Consider the following 24,261-nt stretch of genomic DNA (forward strand, 5'->3'; position numbering starts at 1 on the left):
CAGAAAACTTTGTCCTGCAGCAGGGAGGAGACTACTATGAGAATTACAGCATTGGTAAGCATGTCCTGTGGACAAACTTACCAAAAGGTTATAACAGCAGTGCTTGATGATTTTATATTTATGAAAGGAAAATGTAGAAGGGCCATGAAGTTTTTGAATTAAGCAGACAACCTTTTATTGGAAGGTCCGAGATCCTTCAAACTTCCTGAGAGATATTGAGCATCCCTATGGGCCACCAAAGAAGATCCTGCTCTTTCGCTGATATATAGCAAGCAGTAGTACTTTCAGAACAGCTTCAAACCCAGCAAAACAGAAGACTGGCTTTGAAGTGGCTCTTACTGATGCTGCTAGCAGAGTAACTACAGCAGTACCCTGCTCAGCTTGCAGAACATCAAATTGGTAACCCACATATAACACACACCATTAGAGATAACCAGGTGCTGTACAACCACTCTGTGTGTATGCTGATTTTGTACAGTGTGTATCCTGTGTGTGCAAACATTTTAAAAGGCTCTAATTGTGGTGAATTCCATTTACATCCTTCATTGACCTTGATTAGTCTGAGGATGATTTTGTTAATAAAAAACATTAAAAAGAGACAGCAAGGACACACTAACTGGCTAACTATTGGAGTACTTACCTGAAGATGAAAAGCCATACTGTGTTTTTTGGCTTTGTTTTCCCAGAGATCTATCCATCCTTTTGAACTCTCCATAAGGATCCTTGGCATAGCTCCAATTAGTTCTCTTGATCTCCTTGTTCATTTTCTTGCCATTCCGAAGCACTCACCAGAAGAGCATGACAAGCCCTTCCCAGTGGCTGAATTTGGATGTTAGTCTCTTACTGCATCTTCAAGTTCTGTCAGTTTATTGTAAAAATATCAATCCCTTTGGAATAATGCAGTCTTGGAAATTCTTAATTTTTTTGTAAGAGTCCATGATATTTCTTTTTGTCTTTTGTAATCATTGTCTAATTTTTAAGTAGCTTCTGGTCCTGTTCAAGGTGTAAGTGAACTTTAATGCATTTTTATTGTGCTCCCCCTGACTTCAGCTTTGTTTACAAAAACAAGATGAGGCTGATAGTGTTTCGTTGGGAAACTTTCACATGGTACAAGTGCAGGGTTAGCAGTGAGGATGAACTCATGCAAAAGTGAATTTCCTAGAACAATGTTTTCTCCACCTTCTTGCATTTATCTGTTATAAAAGTGTTCTTGATTTTGACACTTAAGCAAATGGGTGAGGTGGAGAGAATAGATCCTATCTTATAATACAACATGACATTCAAAGAAGAGTTGCTCTGTTTGTCAGAGGTATATTTGCAGCGTCTAATAATACTTTTAACTTTGCAAAGAATATGATTATATAAAATCTATCACTCCAGCAATGTTTGCTCTATTTAATAGCACAACACAAAGGCTATTCTTTTCAAAGACAGCACATCTGCAAAATGTCTGCATATGGCTGGCTCTGTGCAGATGTCTAATTTCTCGAGGGGTAGTGGAGAGCTTTCCATGCAGAACCAGAGTTTATGCTGTGCTTTCCAGCATTTCACCGAAGGTATTGAAATATCTGTATAAACTGAGGGTTTATACACCTGCCCTGCGACAGGTGACCAGCCTGGAAAGCTGATCCCACCAGTCAGGTTGTGTTCTTCTCATGTGCCCTGTGTTGAAAAGGACAAATGTAATTACTTAGGTGCTGTCTTTCATCATTATCTGGCTTCATTTGTCCTACTATGCACCACACCAATGCTCCAGTAGAGCCAGGTATAACCCTAGCAAGAATATTTATAGTGCTTGCAAATCTTCTGTTCATCCCCACTTTGCATGCAGAATCATGGCAGGTTTGTAGATGCTGAGGCTCAATAATCACACATTTTGACTCGGTTATGTCTGTGTGTGTGCAGCATTGAGCATGTTGCTGTGTTGTGATTAGTTTGCCACAACACATTTTCTCATATGAGGTTTGATTTACTTCTTTTATTCTTTTAGATTCTCTACTTCAATGTTATTTCATAGGAGGTCTCGTTTTTGCAATAAATTGCAAAATTATTTAAAGAAATATTTTGTGATACCAGTAGGATATGCTCAATACACAGATGGTTTCTGTATAAATAAGAAATGTGTTTGTGTGTTTGCTTTCAAACTTTTGTTTAGCTGGATATGCTGTACACATGGGGTTATACCAATTCCTCCTGTGAAATGGGAAATAAAAATATTTGAGTATTATTCTTATCATATAACCAAGTTGACTGATAGCACAGACTGTTATCTTCAATGAATAAATTAAGTGATAAGAATGTGAAATTCATGCCCAATGGCAGTAGAGTATATAGTATGTGGATTGTTTAGTCATGACTTTGAAGTGTGTACTCTGATTTGTATGCTGATTGGATAATGTACTAGGTAATGCAGCAAAATAAAAACTTACAAAGCATACTTCCTTCTTCATCCACTGAAAAAGGCAGATGAGGCATAAACAATGACACCCTGAGTATCAAATTCTAAAGAAGTGCAAGAAGCTGGTGGGTGGCATGACATTAGTGTGAGGCGAACAACAAAAGAAAATTTTGGAATGATTGGCCTGGACTGGGATACGCAGCGTAAAAATGTCAGAACTTGTGGAGATATTTAATTTCCACTGTCATATGCAATTTTTAGTGAGTTTTAAAATGGATGGTGCTTCTGAAATTGACTTTTGTGACTTTGTCACTTTCTTAAATCTCCTCACTCTTTCTGTGATGTAGTCTCTCAATAATTAAGGCAGTAGTCAGCTTTTCTTTATGAACTGTTTTTCTTTTTTTCTCCCCTTGATGTATAGTGCTCAGAAATGGTTCTGCCAGCTTCAACTGTAAATCTCAAGTCCATGACAAAGGAAGTAATTTTGTGAAACAAATGGCAATGTGAAAGATATGATGTTGATGGTAAAAAACCCCAAACTGTGATTAGAGTTCAGATGTCACAAATCTTAGTGAATGTAGAAAGAGGGAGTAAACAATGTCATATGATACCCATATGTCCTTTTTTTTTTTGTCTTCTGAGTATGTGCAAAAAATAGTTTTATGTCGGTGACAAATAAAATAAGCTGTTGTATATTTTGGGTACAAACCTTGTCAATACTAGAAGACCTGAAGACGTGAATATTTCAAAGTTCGTTGCTGTTCTTCAGTAGCTGGACTTAATTGTATCTGTGGCTTCCTAGATGCTGGAATCCTAAAGTTGTTCATGCAGAAGCTTCAGTCACAAGGGCGGCTGTTCATCATAAATGATGAAAGGGTTGTTGTCATGGTCATAAAGCTAGCAATGGCTAGTGACTTTGCTAGCATGTTTGTCCTCTCTGTCATCCTCATTTACCCATTAACTTCTAATAGAAATGTTTCTCTTTACCCTCTTTGTTGTTATCTATGATCTCATTCTTTGAACTTCCCCAGAAAAGCACCATACTTCAATTCTTATTTGCAAATGAGGAGTTGAGAGAAATGTGTCCAGTTTGTCTATGCTCTGACTGTGTTAAGGAGCCCTGACCTGGGCAGAAGGAAAGAAAGGGAGAGGTTCCTGTGCTCTGTAGGAGGTTACACAGTCCTGCATGCCACTGATTGTTTTGGGGTACTGTAACACTTGAGAGGCTGTGAGGAGGTTGGGCAGCATCGGAGTGGTTATTGGGATCAAGCTAATACACAAGTGGCTTTTGAAACTTGTAATTTTTCTTCCATGGAAGCAACAGGGGGTCCAGATCAAAAACATCTCCATCCAGCCTCAGAGGTGAGGTAATGTCCCGAGGAGATTATAGATTTCCCAGAAACAATGTGTTCTTCAGTGGCAAGGGCATAGACTTTTCTAAAACTTTGCTCTTCTCCTGGTCTGAACAACATCGATTTGTATCTGAAGCACAGGAGGCATTTGTTACTTGCCTCTACAGATCTGAGAAGTGTACTGAATTTGTGCCTGTGGCCAAAGAACCTAGAGATCTTGGCTTGCCTGCTGCAATTGAAAGATTGATTTGGGCTTTCCCATTTCCTGGTGTCTTCTTCCTTAAAACCTTCCCATTGGAGTTCTGCTTCATTTACACTCATCTGTTGGATTTATTCTCTGCCTGGAAGAAGGAAAATATTGCTGATAAGCCCTACCCTGTCTGCGTGTCTACATTGCTAGTTTTCTAGACCAGCGGAAGCCTGAGACAGTGTTTTGTAGTTGAAACATCTAGAAAATGCATTTTTGTCATGAATATACAACACGTACTGATCATGTTTCTTTGCAGTCTTTACTGGAAGACAGGTTAAGGTAAATGGAAAAAATAAGTTGTGTAAAATGTTATTAGAGCATTTATCTATTTTCCAGAATTTGTGTATTTGTAAAGGCTTTCCATAACATTGGCTTTCCTTTTCAGTAGTCTATATGAGTTTATTTTAAAATAATAATTAAAAAGTTGTTTTCCTTGATGCTAGCGATATTTGATTTCTCCTTAACTACTAATTAATGGCTCCATTTTGGTCTAGAGATAGATGAGTATAGAAATTTTTTTACTAGATCATTGAAGCTGTCTGGATATTCAGAGATGATAATAAGATCAGCTTTCTCCTAACTATAACCAAAAAGAAAATTGATGAATGACCATGGCACATTATCCTTAGGTATGGAAAATCAATGAAATATGCAAATAAACATTTCACTAACACAACCTGAAACCACGTGCACAGGAATGTGGGCCTACAGGTCATGCTGAGAAAGTGAAGGGCAAATTGTTGGACCATATATATTGACAGTTATCTGTGTTGCAGCAGATGCAATACCAAGGTCATCAGCAATATCATAATTTAAAAAATAAATCAATGAACAAACAAATGCAGTTATTGCAAAAGGTTAAATTGTAAATATCACTATAGTTCATCCAGGTTTTAAGCGAAAATAATTGAGGCATTACATTTAAAATGTAGTTGTCAAACAATATAGGCATACATACATGCACATAGTTTGGTAGCCAGAAAGAAAAGGCTCTTACTGGAAGACTTCTAGTCCTTTATTAGTGCCACAGAGTCTGGCTATGCCTGTGAAATAACATGTAATGGTGGATTATGTACCACAAGGGTAAAAATTGTTTTTATGGGGGGAAGGAAGGATGAAGATGCAACAAAAACATGGTAACACATTGTTGGTGAAAAAAGGTTGAAAAATTTTAGGAGCCCTAGAGGAGACTTAAAGTTTGACTGGACTTTTACCTGAGTCCATTTCTGTGCCTTGGGCCTGGGGAATTGTGCACACTCCTGAGAGAACATTGGTGAATCCAGTGAGCCTCTCAAATTCATGTACACCAGAAATTATGTAAAAGATTTGAATTAATAACAAGATTCCCCCAGTAAGCTCCTGACACTTTACCTCTCAGGTCTGAACATGCATATTTCCAAATCACAGAATCAGAGAATATGCTGAGCTGAAAGGGACCCACAAGGATCATTGAGTCCAACTCCTGGCCCTGCACAAGACCATCCCCAAGAGTCACACCCTGTGCCTGAGAGTGTTGTCCAAATGCTTGAACTCTGTCAGGCTTGGTGCTGTGACCACTTCCCTGGGGAGCCTGTTCCACTACCCAACCACCCTCTAGGTGAAGAATCTTTTTCTAATATCTAATCTAAACCTCCCCTGACACAAGTTCATGCTGTTTCCTCAGGTCTACACAGTTTTTTTTCTTGATGGAGGCAGATGTTTGCCCCTGTCTTACCTGAGACTGTACATCTACTTAGCAGTGCCGTGCCGTATTACATAATATTGTTTGGGATATGAATATAGTGGTATTTTTCTCCTATCTTTAGTGCTCTTTATAAAAAAATTTTCTAGGCAGTTCTGAAGATTACCACCAATTGCAAAGAGCTATGCCTAAACTGCCCCGGATTCTTTTTGGCTAGGTACAGAGCATAACCAGTCTCAAGGCTATGAATTTAAATAAAGCTATTCAGTAAGCAGCAGTTTATTTGATGTGAGGTTTTGTGCACGTGTTTTTTTCTTCTGTGAGGTGCTTTCTTGTCACTTGAGCGAAATGTGTAACTCTTCTGTCTTCTTTTGCAAGGCAAATCAGATTCTGCTCTTGTTTAGAAGTTGTGAGATTTTGAGTGCAGTTTATTCAGATATGGATTATGGATTTACCATCTGACAGAATTTGATTTAGTTTCATATTTCTAAAGCTGTGTTCATTTGGTACAGCTGTATTCTACCTCTTTTCAGTGCCTGCACAATGGTTAGAAAGTATTAGAGTTCAGTAGGTATCCTTAGAAGAAAAAGGGACAAGTCTTGCCACAGTCTCTTCTTGTTTAGGCAGTGCAGTAGAGTTTTATCCCTTGCAGTAGTTAGCCTAGGTCAGGCACAGGCTTATCCTGGGGCCAGCAAATGGAAGGAAGTCCTCTTAACTGCAGTGAACATGCAGTGATTTAATGCTGGAAGCTGTGAAGGGCATGTCTTCCAGATTTTCTAGGACAGTAAAACCCCTCCCTAAGTGTTTTATGGGCTGTTCTTTATGTGCAGCTGCTTTCTGCAGGACTAGATCACTTCTCCCATGTCCAACGTGGTACATGTTCCTAGACACAGTGGTGTGGAGATCAGTTTCTGAGGCAGCATAGCATTGATGGCAGCTGGAAATCAGATTTTCTGGGCATGTATTTCTTGTATCTATGGATCATCATAATGTTTTTTTTCACAGACAGGCCTTCACTCATCAGATATCCCTTGCAAAGCAAGCAAAATCCCTGTCATCTATCATAGGGAGAATCTGCTCAGAAATATTTGTTTTATAAATAGTTTTGAAAATACGACTAGGTTTAAAATGAGCAGTACAAAAACCTGAGAAACTTGCAAGTCATTTGAAAGACCAACTTTTAAGGAAAGCTGGGATAAAATTTTTATTTCTAGTCTCTGTATTTGTGACTCCTATTCACCATAGGGTCTAACTACCAGAGAGCGGATTTAAAACTCTCCTCTGGTGAGGCAAAAATAAGTACAGCAGGTAAGTAGCAAAACAGGAAGGCAAGGGATGGGAGCAGTTGTTTTTAGAAAAAGCTTTGCAGATGAGGTAAGGCTGGCAGGTAGCAAGACTAAAGGAAGGGAGGAGATTTTTTGAGCTGGAAGAAGATCTTTTGGGATCTCTGCTAATGAAGGTGAGTTAGTGCAGAGACAGCTGCAAGAGAATAATGTAGGAAGAAATGTGGAACATTTTCTTTTCAGATACATCATAAGACTGTTGATAGCACACATCAAATTTTGTATAAAAGACAACTGTTCCCAGAGGCATTAAACTGGGAAGTATAGTGTCCTTATTTGTGCAAGGATTTAAGCAGAATGTAAGTGGCAGTGCTCTCACCTGTTGAAATATGCAAATGGTTCCTTAGAGTCAAGTGATCTGATATTAATGTGAAGCGATGACTTCTAATTTTTTTCTTTCATTCTTACATCCAGGGGTTCTTGGAAAGGAATGTTCTGCAGGGTTTTGTGTTGCAGCATCAGCTTGCCTTCTCATGTAAGATATTCACACTAGTGAATTTACTATTTTTTCCTTAATTTATTTTGCAGTGATTTGTTGCTGTTAATGAAGCTCACTGTCTGAACAGAGTATTTGGTACAGCAGTGAGAGTACCAGGGGAATCAAGGTGTTTCTTGTTTGATATTTCTTTTGGCACGGCTCTCCTTCCTTCTAATTTTTTCAGATCTAAAATTTTAGCTTAATTATTCTATTTGACAAAGTGTATTCATAAGTAAGAGTTTTTCGTCTAGAAGCTGTGTTTCTATTCAGCAAATAGCATTGTGTCTGAGAAAACTTGTAAAATATCTTTTCATCATGCCACCTTGTGAAATGAGAAATGTATGTGATTTTCAACTTTCTTTAAAAGTAAGTGAAGCAGAGACAGAGGGAGAAGTTACCACACTGTAGATTATTTTCCGGACTGCAGGAAAAGCACAGCTGGAATACGTGCTGGAACAGATTCTCTTTATATATAGTTCTCTTGCGCAGTGCAAAGTGGAGAATGAGGATATTATGTTCTTATATTTATAGCAAGCATTGCCTTCACCCCATGCAGAGATGCCTTTGTCCATTTGAAAAAAAAAAAGAGTCTGTGTGTAGGGGAATGGGTTCATACAGAAGAGCCCGACTATGTACGTCTAAACCTCAGATTATCTTGGTGATGGGAGTGTGGAATGATTAAAATGGAAGCCAAAAAATGCTTTCCTGTGTGTGGGTTTTTCATAGAAACAAAGAAGCTTGTACATACTATGAACAAAAATGAAAGGTCTGAGCGTTTATCATTTCATGAGAAGTATGTTGAGATTGACCTGGTTTTAACTCTAAGGGCTAGCAATATCTGAGTAACAGGTCTGTTTTTTGGGATTCAGCTGTTATTCTGGAATGCCTGTTGGGAACTACCTGGTTAAGATCCATATAAAATCCTTATCTGGACATGATGCTTAGTTTCATTCAAAAATGATTATCATAATCATAGAATTGTAGCATAGCAGCCTGGTAGTGACCTCAAGGATCATTTGGTCCAAACATTCTTGTCAAAAGTAGCCTCTAGACAAGGTGGCCCTCCACCCTGCCCATCTGAATCTTAGAAGTGTCAAATATTGGGGAATCCCCCACTTCCCCAGGGAGATTATTCCAATGGCTGATTGTTCTTATTGTGAAAAATTATTCTCTTGTGTCCAGTTGGAATCTCCCCATGAGTAACTTGTACCCACTATCCTTCATTTCTTCCATGCGACTCCTTGTAAAAAGGTAGCCTCTATTTTCTCTGTTGCCACCCTTTAAATACTAGAACATGAGGAGGAGGTCTCCCCTAACTTTTTTCTCAAGGCTGAACAAACCCAGTTGTGTCAGACTTTCCTTATATGACAGGCTTCCTGCTCCTTTGATCAGCTTTGTGGCCCTTCTCTGGACTTTCTCTAGCCTGTCCATATCTCTTTTGAGAATCTAATATTTAGGAGTAACCAGAACAGAGTTTGCTTGAGAAGGGGAGATTTAAGCAAATAAAATAACACGTGGCCATATTAGGAAGTTCTAGAGCTGAACGAGTTCTTTGTGCTACTGCTGGTGTGATGTACCCATGGAGTGGAGGACTGTTTGAGGCCAGAGGATGTCCTCCATGGGGCAAGGGAGATGGGAGGAAGGCTTGTAACTGAAAAATAGTTTGCACATGAGGATGGGTGGGGCATTTGCAGACTGTCAGCAGCATCTGCCAGGAGGTGACTTTGAAATGATGTCATGGATAACACTGGGCAGAAAAGTAGGTTGGGAGAGGAAATCTAGGATATTCTCTCGAGTGTCTCATTTTAAAAGCTAACAGCATGTTTTACATTACAATTGGAATAAAGGTGTGTTGTTACGGCAGTTCAGTTTTCTCAATATGATGTATCTCAACAGATTACTTGGTATAGCCCTCACTTCTCAAGTTCTTGGGATTTTAGTCCTACAATATATTGTTTTGGATGGCAGACTGGCATAAATGTTGCCATCCCTCATGGCAGAGAGTCTTACTCTTCTGTCTTAAAGTGTTCTTTAAGCTTAGAATGTGGCCATGTTTTGAACTTGCTCTAGAAACTGGTTGCTCTCAAAAGTAATCTGTCAAAAGTAATCTGTCAAAAGTACAGAGACATTTTAAAAGCAAATCAGCTCACAACAAAACCACAGAAATATCATCCAAACACAGCTAGCTTATTAGTGGGAGTGAACAACGAGGGGTAGATTGAGGAACAGATTCTGGCAAAACCTGAAGCCAGGATGGTTGTGACAAGATTTATAATGGAATATTGCAATTCTTGTTATGGGCAAAGAAAGCATTATTTTGCAGATGGAAATTGAAACAAAGTGGGGCTAAGGACCCCTCTATAGCAGATTTTTTTTGGTGAGTAGAACCGTGTTAGCACAGTCAACAGACATAGTCAGTTTTGATTCAGGAACAGAACTAAGCTGTACTACAACCATAAGTTCTAGTATAACTGTATCTGTGCTTGCATGTTCATCAAGGTAACTGGAAAGCTCTCTGGCAACTCACATCCATAGCAGCACTGTTTCAAAAATATCACCCTCACAGGAAGGGCCCAATCAACAGACTGAAGATGGGGAGGGGGCAGACAGGCACTGACTCCCACTCTTCGGATTCACAAGCAAGCACTTACCACTGAACTGTTATCCTTAGCTATCAGGCAAGTAATTTCCAAAAATGGGAATGGACAGATTTTTAAAAGCAAAACCACTGATCATACATCCAAAGGCTGGGAGAGTTAGGGTACAGGTTAAGTTTAAAGTACGGTGACAGATTTCAAATAACTTCTTAAGCAGGAAAGTCTTCTCTGGTTGTTGTGCCTTTGAAAAATTCTCCTTCAAATTTCAGTGTTTGAAAAGATAAACAAGCAAGGAAATTATGTATAATTTCTGTCAGCAACATAAATACGGTTAACTTCACTATAAACACAGCTTCGTGATTCAAAATATCCAATCTAGATAAGTTATAGCTATAAAAATTATGAAGCAACAAAAAATTTAGTCTGGATTATGGTTAAATTAGGCCCAAGTGAATAACATCCCCCTTGACAAGGAGTCACAGTAATCTGTAACCTCCCAGCAGTCTCTGACTGCAAGAAACTGCCAGTATTGAAGAAACATCTGTTTACTATTAAGACGTATAAAATATAAACAGGAAAGAACTTTTCTGATTGAGTGGTTATAAAAACAGAACACAAATCAGTGTATGCACTCCCTACGTGAGAGACTCAGTCTGTTAATGGTAAGTGATATCATTGGATCAACAAGACAGTTGCCAGAAAACCTGGGGATAGAGGGGTATTTTAGCACCTCTCCTCTGCAGCAGGCCCCAACTGTGTCGATTGAAGGCAGAATTCCTGAGGGCAGGGTGCTGGTCCTTGGGCTGGAGGGCTGCGCCGGCCAGCTCTCACACACAGATCCCTTTGTTGCCTCTTGATCCCCACTAGCTCTTACTTACTCAGATACAGATCACACTCTTCTCTGGAAAAGTGGTATGTTGAGATCCCTAGCCCAGGCTAAAAAATGTCTTTTAAAAATAGCAGTAACTATCAGTTTCATGTGAAATGAAGTACCTTTACTCTGAGATACTTCTTGGCATTTCTTTGAGATATTTGCTAGGCCCTTTCTTGGCATTTGGACTACATGGAGTAGGAGGCAAAGTAAAATGAGATGCTTATCACACTAACAGCTCTGGACCTTGCCTTTCAGCTTCCCTGTCTTGTAAGTTCTTTGTAAAAGGCTGAGAAAACTCACAATCTGAGTCATGAGGAGCTACAAAAGAGAAGATTGTTTTTATGAAGATCTCTTTAGTTCATGTTTTAAAGCCAAGGGTGTCTGAGGCTAGCTAACTTCTGGTTTAAAGGCTTCAATATATGTTTTTTGCATAGTTTATTGGTATTAAAATAGATCTAGTGAGGGACATATAGTTGCAACCTTACTTTGTTCTATGTATTCATGTAAAAAGAACACACAATAGAGGGAAAAATAATTTTAGTAGTGTGGGGCAGATGTCTAAACAGCAAATACCTTCAGTGTGGGTATAGTCTCAACAAAAACTTTAAATACCATTTTTTTTAGGGGCAGATCTTGTGAACTGTCGTCTCGGGGTACACGCAATGGCTGAATGGAGGTCAGGAAAGAAGAGGTCATAGGGACAGAGAACTCCTTCACTATTAGGGGAACTAACAAGCTTGTAGGACAGCATAAAAGCAGGCAATGTAATCATCGCTGTTCCAGTCACTGAGCAGGAATGCTGCTGTGCACTGCACTGGCTGCAGTGGCAGAGGGGCCTGCTGAGCCTTCTGGCCAAAGTAGAATAATATGAAATGAAAAGAAGCTACTGGGTTCCACTTTAAAGGCAACTTTTTCTATAATACCTGTATTATAAGAGCATTTAAAAACTTTCTGATATATCAAAGCACTGTGACAGTTTCAAAAGTATTGCTATTGACAATCAATAATCTACATAAAGAATCTGTATTCCCTGTTTTTTTAATGCAGCATAGAACACAGTGAGAGACAAAACCGTTTGTTGAAAATGGATCTTGTGGTAGATTGATGTATGTACATCTGTAACAAGAATGGTGTGATTTGAATAGTGCAGGAGAAGTTAGTTAAGCTTGGTTTGATGTCACTTCTTCAAAAGTCTTGCATATTCTGCAAGAAACTTATCTTTGGTGCGGTGACCATGGTATCTGTAGCATCCCAGAGGAATTCAGCAGCACTCTGGAAAACATATGGCATCATCAGATAAAACATTAAATTATACTAGATTAGATTGTACTAGAATAGAGATAAAGCTAATGTGTAAAAAGGCTGTTTCTCTACTCTTTTCACTGATGTAAAGTGAGAAATGTATGTGATTTTCTTTATACTTCTCTGAATCTCAATCCGTCTCCACTCCCAAAAAGAAGTTGAAGTCCATTGTGAATTGTGTAGGATCTGACTGCCAACATAGCAATGTGTAGCTACACACTTCCACTTGTTTTGCATCTAGAAGGTTTTCTTCTAAATGAGAACTAGGAGGATGCTGTATAATTTTAAATGTATTAGATTTTGTTGCCTTGCTATGAAGAGTGGCTGTTTGAACTCATTTAATGAAAAACTCACAAGGTATACTTTTTAAAGGACACAGTTGAGGCAGCACTCACATTTTGCATTCCGGATCTTAATTTTGCTCAACATATGAGCCCAAGTTCAGAATTTCCCTGAGTTTGTGGCAATTTATTTAGATTTTAGAATTTTTAAAAGGAGCAAAACTTTCCTCTTTTTTACTAGGATTGTACTTTAAAACCTTTGTTCCCTTTTTAATGCCCTTTTGGGAAAGAACAATAATATGCAAGATGCCATGTGATGTTTTTTTTCTTCTGCCAAGTGCTTAGGGAAAAAAAATTCTTATTAGACCGCTAGGTTTGGATATTGAGCTGATCCTATAATGCTCCTTCACTGGCATATGGTTTTTGTTCCCGGATAAAATTAACCCTGCTGCTTTTCATGAGAGAGGAGGAATAATTACTGTGCTTTGCTCTTTCTCATCAGCATGTTGGCCTGCTGCCCTGTCTTTTTAGTACCAGGTATTACAGGCAACAGTAACTTTGTTTTGTTTTCTGCTACCTTGTCCTTCAACCACCAATGTTTGCATGGTCATTTCACCTTGTGTGTTAATGGCCCTGTTTTCTAAAGCCCAGCTATCTTACTTTCCAGATATCTTACTTCCAACTATCTTACTGTTGTGTGCTAATGCTATACCATTAATCATTTTCACTTCCTCCCCTACTTGGGTATTCATCAAATGTCTTGAAGTTTGCTTTATATTGCTCTTTTCTTTGTGCAGTTTTTCCTCTGATTTTTCAAGGACCTTTACACAAATGTTAACAGATTGCTATCAAACAAGTTGCAATCAAATGCTGAGCTTATGCTTTGACCAAGGGAAGTACAAATGTATTACTTTCCCTTGTAGGACAGCTTAAAACTGTTTGCTTGTTTGTTTGTTTGTTTGCTTGTTTTCATTTGTGTTTTTCAAGTGAAATGTTCTCACTTCTGAGTAGCATTAATGTGATTAAAGTGCAGTTGGCACTTTCTGTAGATAGCTAACATTTCTAAATGCAGAGGCATAAAATTTAATGGACTAATACAGTAAAATATTGTGATATTTCACTGAATAGAATAGTTCATTCATTTGACCTCACAGAAAATACCTGGATAGCCTATGTTTTGGCTAGATCTGACAGATTCATACTGGTGGAATCAGTACACAATTTTCTAAAAAGGATTTAGGAGTTCAGTGTGTTTTTCGTACTCAATGTGAGCTGAAAAATGCTAGACTTTTTAAAATTGGTTTATGGGAAATGAGTTGACAGCCTTTCTTATACATCTGTCAACTGGCTGGAAAGTAGGCATCAGGATCTTTTCAACTGTCAGACAGCCAGAGACTGCCCTCTCCCTGTGTAGGAGTTGGCACATATTACTAGGATTTCAGTATCGGTCTTTGAAGGAGATCTCTGTGGGTGTGAAGTTGATCTCTACTATTCTGGCAAGGCTGTGCTGCCCTGGCACAGGCAATCAGAAAAGTTTCTTTTTGGTTCACAGTGAGCACGGCAAAATGCTTTTGCCTGGGGAAACTGGTGCTTGTGGTGACCCTGCCCAGACTGAGTTATATCTGATTGTAAAATGGTGATTTATTGTTTGAGTTTTGGTGTTTTTGGGGAAGGAATGAAAATTGCAGTATGATGTGGGGTGTAAAACCACAGTGCAACTCACAGGAAAACAGTGGAGACAGCATCTCAATGCTCACTTCCAGGCCACACAGTTCCTGTTTGTCTCAATTAGGGTGGCCCAAAAACGTCTAGCTGTTCAAATCCATGGGTTCTGGCAGGCTGTGATGTCTGGTGCTAGCCCTGAGTTCCTCATTACATCACTGTGATTCAGGCTGGTGCTGAGACATGTGTTTCTTTATTCCTCTTGGTCTCTCCAGCCTTCCCAAAACCCCTCAAATATCAATGCATTTAAAATATTGCAAGCATATTTATAAGCTTTAACAGATTACTAGGAGATACTGGTCTGTCATGCTACACTCTAAGACTGCCAAAGCAAATGCTGAGAAAGAGATTTATTTTTTTTTTAATGAGATCTCAGAATGCTGTCGATCTTCAATTTTTTCATTTTTTTCTTTTTTTTTTTTTTTTTTTTTTGCATGTTCTTAGTAAGCTTTCACCACAAAATCTTGATGTATTTCTTCTGACTTATGGTGTGCTGCAAAAGTATATCAAATGGCTCTGTTCCAGGGAAAAAAGATAACCAACCCAAATCATAACAGCTAGACATGTTTTATGTCTGTAGGCCCCTGATGAAGCATAGACCTGATTAAAACCTCCATTCAGCACTGCATATCACAATGTTCCTTTCCTGAGGTTTGGCCAGATCACACTCCCTCACACAGACACACAAGTTAGGTGGTAGTTGTGATCTATCACATAGCTGACTATGGAGCCCAAAATAGAAATTCTGTGGTGACCCTGAAGCTGTCATATTTCTTCTTAATGGGTTGTCCTCTGCCGTTCTGCTGAGATGCCTGTCCGCAGTCTGGCTCTTAAAATTCATAATCAGCACCATCACTCTTTTAGGTTCTAAAGTTACTGGTGGTAGGGACAAGAGTAAGAGAAGGAGCAAGAAGCTTAGAAGACGAGATAGACATAGGTAAAAATTACATCAACCTCATTTCCATGGTAAGACAGGCTAAGAGAACCAAAAAATAGCAGCTAATTGCCTTTTTTCCCCTTTGGGTCTGCATCACTCTGAAAGGGCTGTTTAAGTGTTTTCATGCACCTGTTGTTTCCACCTTGGAGATTCTGTACTGAGCCTCTGTGTCTTTGAGGATTTGGCAGAAAATAGATTGCTTGTGCTGAAGCTCTGGAAGGCAGTGATTGAATCAAGAGGTGGCCTCCAGTGAGGGACTCCTACTTATCAGCAAATAAAGGCATGTACACTGCAGCTGAGAGAACCTTAAGTAGCGCCTTCAGAGCCATTCATCTTTTAGTGCCCAGAGTTGAACCTGAACAGCAAACTGCAACTGTGACAACAGAGAATGAGGGATATGGCTCATGCCAGCACTGAAACATTGGTTCAGTAGTCACTCACAGCTGTGAGAGAAAGGCTGAAGTTAGATGCATTGCCAAGAGATCCTGAGGATGAAGTGCCTTACCTAGAAGATATGGTTGATTTATCACTCCTAGACTTTCCGAAGTTTATTTTGTTTCCCAAAGTCCTTTCTCCTCCACCTAAAACATTTTTGCTTTCTTTCCTTGTAATCGAAGGACTGTTGCTCTTAATGAAAATAGTTGAGTGTCTCCAGATGTCTGCATGGGACTCAAACTATGATTGCTCAAATAATAAGAGGAACCCCTAGATATCTGATGTAGGCCCCTCATACTGCTGACAGAGATAAAAGGTTTTTTTATTATTCTTTGCAAGTTCAGCATACCAAGAAATTTGGAAATAAGTAGTTTAAAAAGTCAGTGTTTCATGGTACTGAGAATCAGATAGATCCCACACAGCTTTTTCTTCTAGAAAAAGTGACCTTTTTGAAGAAGGTCACAATTTAGATTCCTGGATTTGCTTCTCTGTAGTGTAGTTATATGGTGGATGCCTTACTGCACCTCAGTAGTAGCTGCTCTCCTGTCTTGTTCACCAGGGTAGGCTTTCTTAATGCTCAGAGGAAATTTTAGGAAAGGAGAAAAAGCATTTAGAGAAACCACGAGAAGGAGGGGTGATTAAATTACCTTCAACAAAGCATGATAGCAGAGAAAGAAATTATTATACCTGCTCCTTTTAAAGAAAGAGAGGAGCATCGGCCTGTTCCATCATCTATGGCTCTGCTGTGCTTGGGTAAATGCTGGAGCAAACCAGGACAGCACAGCATGGTGATTCCAAATGGGAAACTGCATCTTTGTTTTTCTAGATGCAAAGGGGCATCTGTTGCCTCTATCACCATTTCAATGACTTCAGGAGATGTACCTGGAGCTCAGATTTGCTGCCCATCCTCCTCTTTTAAGTGGTATTTTGTTGTTTATCTGTAGTTCTGCTTGTCTGATGGTGGTGTTGGTCTTGTTTGCTTATGGTTCCTACTTGCAGGATTTCTCTGTTGCAGTGCAACATTCAACTAGCACAAGCATTTGCCTGACAAATGTTGTAGTAAAATCTTTGGAGGCTCCCCAAATTACAGAGTGTATTCATCATTTTCTGCTCGTATTGTTCTGTGACACACAAAGTGCCAACAGGTGCCATTAAAGATGCTGATCTCTCTGACAATGCTTTTTTAATAGTTGCAGAATGATCCCTGCTGCCCTCACAATTCCAAGCCAGCTGTCTGTATGTATCCCAGGGCTGCGACTCCACCAGCAACTTTTAATTTAAAATCTAAAAACTAGTGTAAGTTCACTGGAGGGTAAAGCAGTGAGTGTAGAGGCTGTTATAAAGGGGCAAGTCTGAAGTATGGATTTTTTTTTTTCCTGCCAGTTCCTGAAGGCCTGTTGTTCCTTGGCCAATTTGTTGTTTCAGCCTGAGGATGGGCACCCCGCTATTCTCACAGATGTACAGAAGAGCAGGCTGGAGAGAGATTGGCATTGTGTGTCAAATGTTTCTGTTCATGCACTGAAACTTGGGATCTTTAAATAGTTGTATGCTAGTTATGGTACAGATGAACATGTTATGAAAAGTGGAGACAAATGTTTATTCTAATGTGGTATCCAAATTTAATAAATCCTGACAGACAGCCAAGATACAGGAAGCTCTCAAACTGCATACCAAAAGATGTGTGGTTACTGAATTACTTCAAAGAATTTTTTCAATATGAATTTCTCCTCCACGCACCTCCTTCCTCCTTCAGTGCCCCCACAGGGATAAACACAAAGGCAAGTAGCACTTAGAAGGCTGTTTAGTTGAGAATTGCATGTGTGAGACACATCCTTACATGGATGAACCTATAGCATTTCACTGAAATAAAATGCCAAGTTAATAAAAATGTGAAGAAAATGAATCTGCTGTGGTTGAAAAAGCTGGGTTATATTTTTTTTAAGCGCACTACAATCCAGAATATTAGTTCTGCTTCAGAATAGATCTTCCTGGCCATAATGAAATTTGGGATGGACTTCTAAGATGCTCAGGTTCCTTTTCTAGCTTTTCAGTCTCCTATTCTTGTGCAAACCCTGACACAATTCATGTTCTGGGAGAGCTACATTATGTTTTCTTCAGCCCAAATTGCTACACCCACAGCCAATATACTATCAGAGTGGATTACAGGTCCCTCTAAAAAACTCTGTGTTTCTCTTGATATAAAAACAGTCTTTGAGAAGGGAGAGGTATGTGGCCTGTTTTGTTCACATCAAAGGTCATTCCATTTGATTCAGCTGTGAATGGCACCAGAAGTGTTTGGATGATGATCTGTTTTTCTGGCAGAACTCAAGCTAACTGAGAACAATCAGCCTTCTGGTTGTAACTTGCATCCAATGAACTGATACGTGGTTTTTGCTTACTTTGTGGAAAGGTAGAGATTTTATCTTCCCATGAGTTATCTGTCTTAACTGGGCATTAGCTCTGATTCTTAATTTTTCTTTAAAATGCTTATTACTTAAATGCACTGTCTTGTAGGTTTGGAGGACTCTGAGTTTTGGAAAAGTATTAACATAGCTGACTTTTCGTCCTGTTGTTTTGATGAGATTGGCATTCCTGTTGTCACTGCGCTTACCTCTATACAGTAGTAATTAAATATTTGTATGGTTGGAACAGGGTGGATATTCCTATGCTGTGGATCATCGTGCAAGCTAACCTGAGCAAGCTGGCTCTGGAGTCAGAAGCTAGTGGTGGTGGGACAGTGCCTAAGCAAATGGCATTCCATCTGATACCTACCCAGTTTAGGGAGCTGTAGGGCTGTGTCATGTGGACATATCTTCTGATCCCCACATCTCTCCTAGCAGCTTCACAAGAGGCAGCAGCAAGATCTGGTGTACCCTGTGTTTCGGGAATATGAAGAAGTGAACAGAGTTATGCTAATTAAAGTAACTATTCTAGCGACCTTTGAGACCAGAAGTCTGAGCACCTTGTCCTGGTTGCTGGAAATGAGAAGACCAATTGGCTTGATACTCATTACCACTGTTTCCCTGGTGGCTGTGCTGCATTCTGTTTTAGGTTAAGGGTTGCCTCTCAGTGTTTCATACTTGACACTGAGAAACATTTACTGCTTTACAGCATGAGTTTAACTCTTGTTCTCCACATTGCCCAGATGATTCTTGAAAAATCACTGGAATTAAGTGTTTCTACTCTCTGACAGAACTGTGAGCATGAATTCCTCACGTAAGTTTCTCTGTGCCACAGCTTTTGGTGTTCAGAGAATCACAGAATATTTTGAGTTGGAAGGGACCAGTGTTTGTAGCCTGCACATGGGGATGCGCACTCTGATGTTCCTTGTGTTTCAGTGCTGTGGGTTCAGTATGAGTTCTGGAGGAATAGTCCCAACCAAGTCATGCTGCAGGTAGAGGACTGAAGTTCAGCTCTTGAGGTGTGTCCCCCATTGTTTGCTGAGATTCCTGCCTGGATCTCACTGGTAATTACTTTTACCTCTTAAATTACTGCCTTTATAACAAAGTAGTTTAGTGGCATTTTGAGGCAATTACAAGTTCAGAAATTGAACTACTAGAGGTGAATTTTTTACTTCATATTAAATACATTTGCAAGTTTTATATCCCAGTCTCTGCTGAATAGCTTTGCTGTTCAGTTATTTCCCAGAGGAGATGGTTCCAGCTGAACTTTCCCAGGGGTACAGGGGCCAGGCAGGTCCTGGTGGGCCTCAGCACACCAGATGAGCAGGTTTGCTGCTTCAAGCCTAGGTAGACACTACCATTCTCTTTTCCCAGGCTTCCTAGCATACTGCTTAGGCACAGTACTCACTCTTCACTGTCTATATGTGCAAAATCGATTCATGATACAGCTGCCTTGGTACCTCCCCAGCCCAGTGCAGACGGCAGTGTTTCCCACAGGTCCAGAATTCAGTACAACCTGGAAAAGGAAACAAAAAGAAGCTTTGTGAAAGTTCCCAAACTATGCAGTTTGTTTCAGAGCTACTGCAAGAACTGTGCAGTTGAGCATAAAGCAATAAAAAATGCTGCCTCAGCCTCCCTTTCACTGGGGAATAGTAACTGATATTAGGCACAAGTTTTACAGGATTCGGATTCCCCTTTGTGTGGCTTCTTGTGTGAATTGCATGTTTGAATGTCTTCTGACAGCTTTTTTCTTACCTGATGGTGTAGGCAAACAGTCATCTCTCCATTTTTTGGTATACTTCTCAACTTTCCATCCTTTGTTCAAATATTGACCTCCCCCCTACCCCTCCACCCCCCATCCCCAACTCTTTTAAGCTCTGAGGTCTCCAAGCCTGACACCTGAGCCTTTGTTCTTCTTCTGTGGAAATATGATTCTTTCAGCTTCCTCCAGAGAAGTTAGGGAAAAACAGCTTTATCAAGGATATTGCTACTCCTTTGTTCTCCCTAGGTAGCATTGGTTCAGGTACTGATAATCGTTAATAATCACCCTGTTTTAAGACAGATCTTCTTACACACTTCTCTCCTTCTCCAAAATATGTTGAATAACAGACAGAACACAGTAAAATATTTAAGAATAGAGGTGGTTTATAAAATCGAATTGAAATTCATGCATTGTACAGAAGTAGATTCCCCAAACCATCTTTCATCCACTTTAATTATGGAAAAGAATGAGCATATTTATACACACAGTGTCTCTGAGTAAGTAACAACTTTCCATCATAATGAGCTGTTAATTAAATTTAATATTAAAAAAAAATTGTCTTTTTCGTTTGACTGATCTTGATACAGATTTAAAAGGATACTTTAAATAATTTCATGTAATTGTTATGCTGATGTATTCCCTAGAGCTATACAATTATGTTAGTGAAAAAAATATATGGTCTTATTGTTAATAGTTGGAAAAAATGAAAATCCTTTATACTTATTATGTATTTTAGGTCAAAACTAAACCTTACAGAAATAAAACTCCAGGAGAGCTGAATTTGTAATTTGGAATGTTATGCAAATGGAACAACCACAGTTAAAAGAGGAAGAAGCACTACATGCTAAAACAATGAAAACACAGTATAAATATGACCAATTGTAATTCAAGTAGTTGCAGAAAAAGAATTAGGCACAATGAATAAGAACAATGCTAAGAGTAATTAACAGCACTGACTAGGAGGATATTTTGGTAAGAAGTGCTTTCAAAAGCTCAAGGTTCTAAGCAAAGCTAAAGTAGTCTTTCATGTAGCTCAGAGGCAGCTTATGACTGCAATATGCAAATAGATTTGTGCTGTTAGCAAAAGTTAAACTACTGATTGAATAAGGGTTATATTTTTTTTACCTGCTCTAGATGTATTCTCAGAGAGCAGAGAGGACAGCTGACTGAGATGTGCCCTGCCAGGCCTATGTTATATTTAGTTCATTATGTTCTGCACGTAACCCAAAATGTAGTTGGGAGGGAGATTAATACCCTGAGCCAGGTATCCTTCCATGCAAGGAAGAATTCATTTTGTTAGATGAGGAACAGAGAAGAGTGGGAAAGCCTTCTCTTGCAGTTCTTCAAAATATGCAGCTACTAATGTGAGATTTATGAGCAATTCACAGGACTGCAGTCGAAAAGTGCATGGCATTGCTAGCAGTGAGATCTACTGAATGAAAAAAAGATGTAGAAATATTGTCTCAGATTGCATGCTAGAGCTAGATTCAGACAAAAAACTGATGGTGATAGTATAGAGAGCACTCATAACTGTGGAGGAAGACTGAACGAGAAAACTGGACCAAAAGTACCTTTAATTTTTCTAGAATCTGTAGTTTTTCAGATAAATAAAGTGACTTCGACACTGAGAGAGCAATGGAAAATTAATTCCTGAGGGAGTAGAAAAAATCAGTAATACATGTTTTTCTGCCTGAAGTACTGATTTTAATGGCAACCTCTTGGATTAGAATGCTGTCATGATATGTTTCTGGTACTAATCCAAGACAAGTATGTGTTTTGTGTTATCAAGTGTTTGCTGACTCAGGCTGAAGCTGGAATCACCTGGAATAAGTACATTTTTAAGAAATGCTATGGAAATTAGAAGAGTATATTTGCAAGTTGTTCTCATTCCTCTGTGTACATCCCTGTATCAATTGCTGAATGTAAACATTGATCTTCCTCTTCTCCAGTTTTGTTCTCTGTCTCTCCTCAGCACACTCAGGCTCACCCTTCATGTCATGCTCTTCAGGTCTTTCACTGCTCTGGACCTGTGGAGCTTTCCTGGCTTTCCCCTGGAGCATGGCTTTGTCTCAGCGTTCCTTTCTTCATTCTGTTAGCTGGAACTGCACTGCAGGAACCCATGGGGATCGTTTCTCTCCTTTGCACTGCCTTGAGATCCCCTATAGCAATTCTGGCCCCTTAAGCTTGGGAAACATTAGGGTGGTAAGGATGAAGACTTTTTTTAAATACAGCTCTGCAAAATGCTAGTAGCAGGTCATATGTTTTCATTGCAACTTACTCTTCATAAAGCTCAGCCAAAAATGTTTAAATTCTAAAACATTGTTGACTGTGGGGCATAGTGAAGAAGTAAATTCCTAGTCAGTTTAGTATGTGCAACTATGGATTTACACCTTGCAAATGGGATGGATTTTTCTTCCATCACTTTTTGTGTGCTTTAAAAAAAGCAGCGAGAAAAAACTCCTAGCTGGTGTTTGTCATGCTTCTGGAGAGGTTTATTGTTGCTTTGTGTTGGGGTTTGGCTTCAACACTGCACATAAACCAAAATGATTTAGGACAGCAGATTTCATTCATCATGTCACATCATAATTGAGAAGTATGTATTTTTTTTATAAAGGTGTGTTACAGGTTCCCTGTAGGTTGTAAAAAATCATTTTTGTCCGATTTAGAACATGTTTTCTAGAGGTTTCATCACATAGACATCAGTGTATTTATATCAGGCTAAAATTAGTATAAGCTAGCTTTACCGAAATCTGCAGTGAATGCCAGCCTTCTGTTTGAGAGAACTTCATGGGACATGTTGTGTAGATTTTGTACCCTTTTAAGAAGGCAGTGAGTACTAAAATGTTATTTCTGTAAATAGGCCTGACCTTCAAAGCTGGGAGTTTCAGTGGCTCCCTGAGGCCACCTGGGCTGACTGCCTCTGAGCGTGAGTGCCCTGATCGATTCAAAACTGTCCCAGCTGCAGCTTTCCAGCACTGGTCAGGCTCTATCTTTTCACTCATTCGTCTGTATTTTGCTCCATGGCTTTGATATTCCTTATCAGAAAGAAATTGGCATACTGCAGTGGCTCAGTTAGTGTATGGGGAGCCCTTTGACTATGGCAAGAAAATAGGTGAAATCTCACTTCTCCCTTACCTTTTCTTTCCTCAATAGTTATTTCCTCAGTTGTTAAGGACAAATCTAGAACCTGCTGGCGCACACACATCTTCCACTTTTTTTGAGTAAGGCTGTGACAGTGAATAAGAGAATAAACTTAAGTTTTGAGAAAAAAAATTAAGGGAATTCAATGTCTCTGAGTATGCCAGCTCATGTTTATTCTATCAAAATTAACCAGTGAGATTAATTCAGCTTCAGACATCATATTTTCTTTCCAAATTCCTTGTTTCACAGAAGGCTGTTTCTGCAGCACAGAAGTGATGAAAAATCAGGTGTAGAAATGCCTTCCCAGCCTTAACCTATTGCCAGTGCTGTGCAGTGGGGCACCAGGATGCTTCAGACCTCAGTGCTTCCTTTCTTTGAAACGAGGGACTGTCATGGTTTAACCCAACCAGACACTAAACTCCATACAGCCACTTGTTCACTCCCCCATCAGTAGAATCACAGAGAGAATTGGAAGGGTAAAAGCAAGAAAACTCATGGATTGAGATAAAGACAATTTAACAGGGAGAGCAAAGGCCGCACGCACACACACAGAAAAACAAAGAATTAGTTTACTGCTTCCCATGGGCAGGCAGGTGTTCAGCCATCTCCAGGAGAGCAGGGCCCCATCACACATAATGGTGACTTAGGAAAACAAACATCATCATTCCAAACATTCTCCCTTTCCTCCTTCTTCCCCCCACTTTTATATACTGAGCACGATGTCATATGATATGGAATATCCTTGTGGTCAGTTGGAGTCACCTGTCCCATCTGTGTTCCCTCCCAATCTCCCACGCACTCCCAACTTCCTCACCAGTGTGGTGGTATGAAAAGGCCTTGGCTCTGTGTAGGCACTGCTCAGCAATAACAAAAACATCTCTGTATTATCAACCCTGTGTTCAGCACAAATCCAAAACACAGCCTCATACCAGCCACTGTAAAGAAAGTCAACTCTGCCCTTTGGTTCCTGTGCTGGTTTTGGTTGGGGTGAACAGTCATGTGGATCCCAGATATCTCTTCACTGGAGAGACATGGAAGTTGTTACCTTTAGAAGTCATGCTGAACTTACTCTCTGTTCACCTCTGAAGTAATATTTTGTACTAGTGAGGTGAACAACTGTATTGTTAGGTAATATCTTTTTATTTGACAAGTTTTCTGATTGGAAGGGGCTCTGATCTCAGTAATAAGCAATTCCAAAGGAACAACAGATAAAGGATGTGGGTTTTTCGTGAAGGAGTTCAGGTAAACTAGTGTGGGCCTAAGACTTACCAGTGTCTAGTGTATTTTTCTAAATTTTTTATTATTA

This window comes from Pseudopipra pipra, chromosome 1 (genome assembly GCF_036250125.1).
Source record: "Pseudopipra pipra isolate bDixPip1 chromosome 1, bDixPip1.hap1, whole genome shotgun sequence".
NCBI lineage: Eukaryota > Metazoa > Chordata > Aves > Passeriformes > Pipridae > Pseudopipra > Pseudopipra pipra.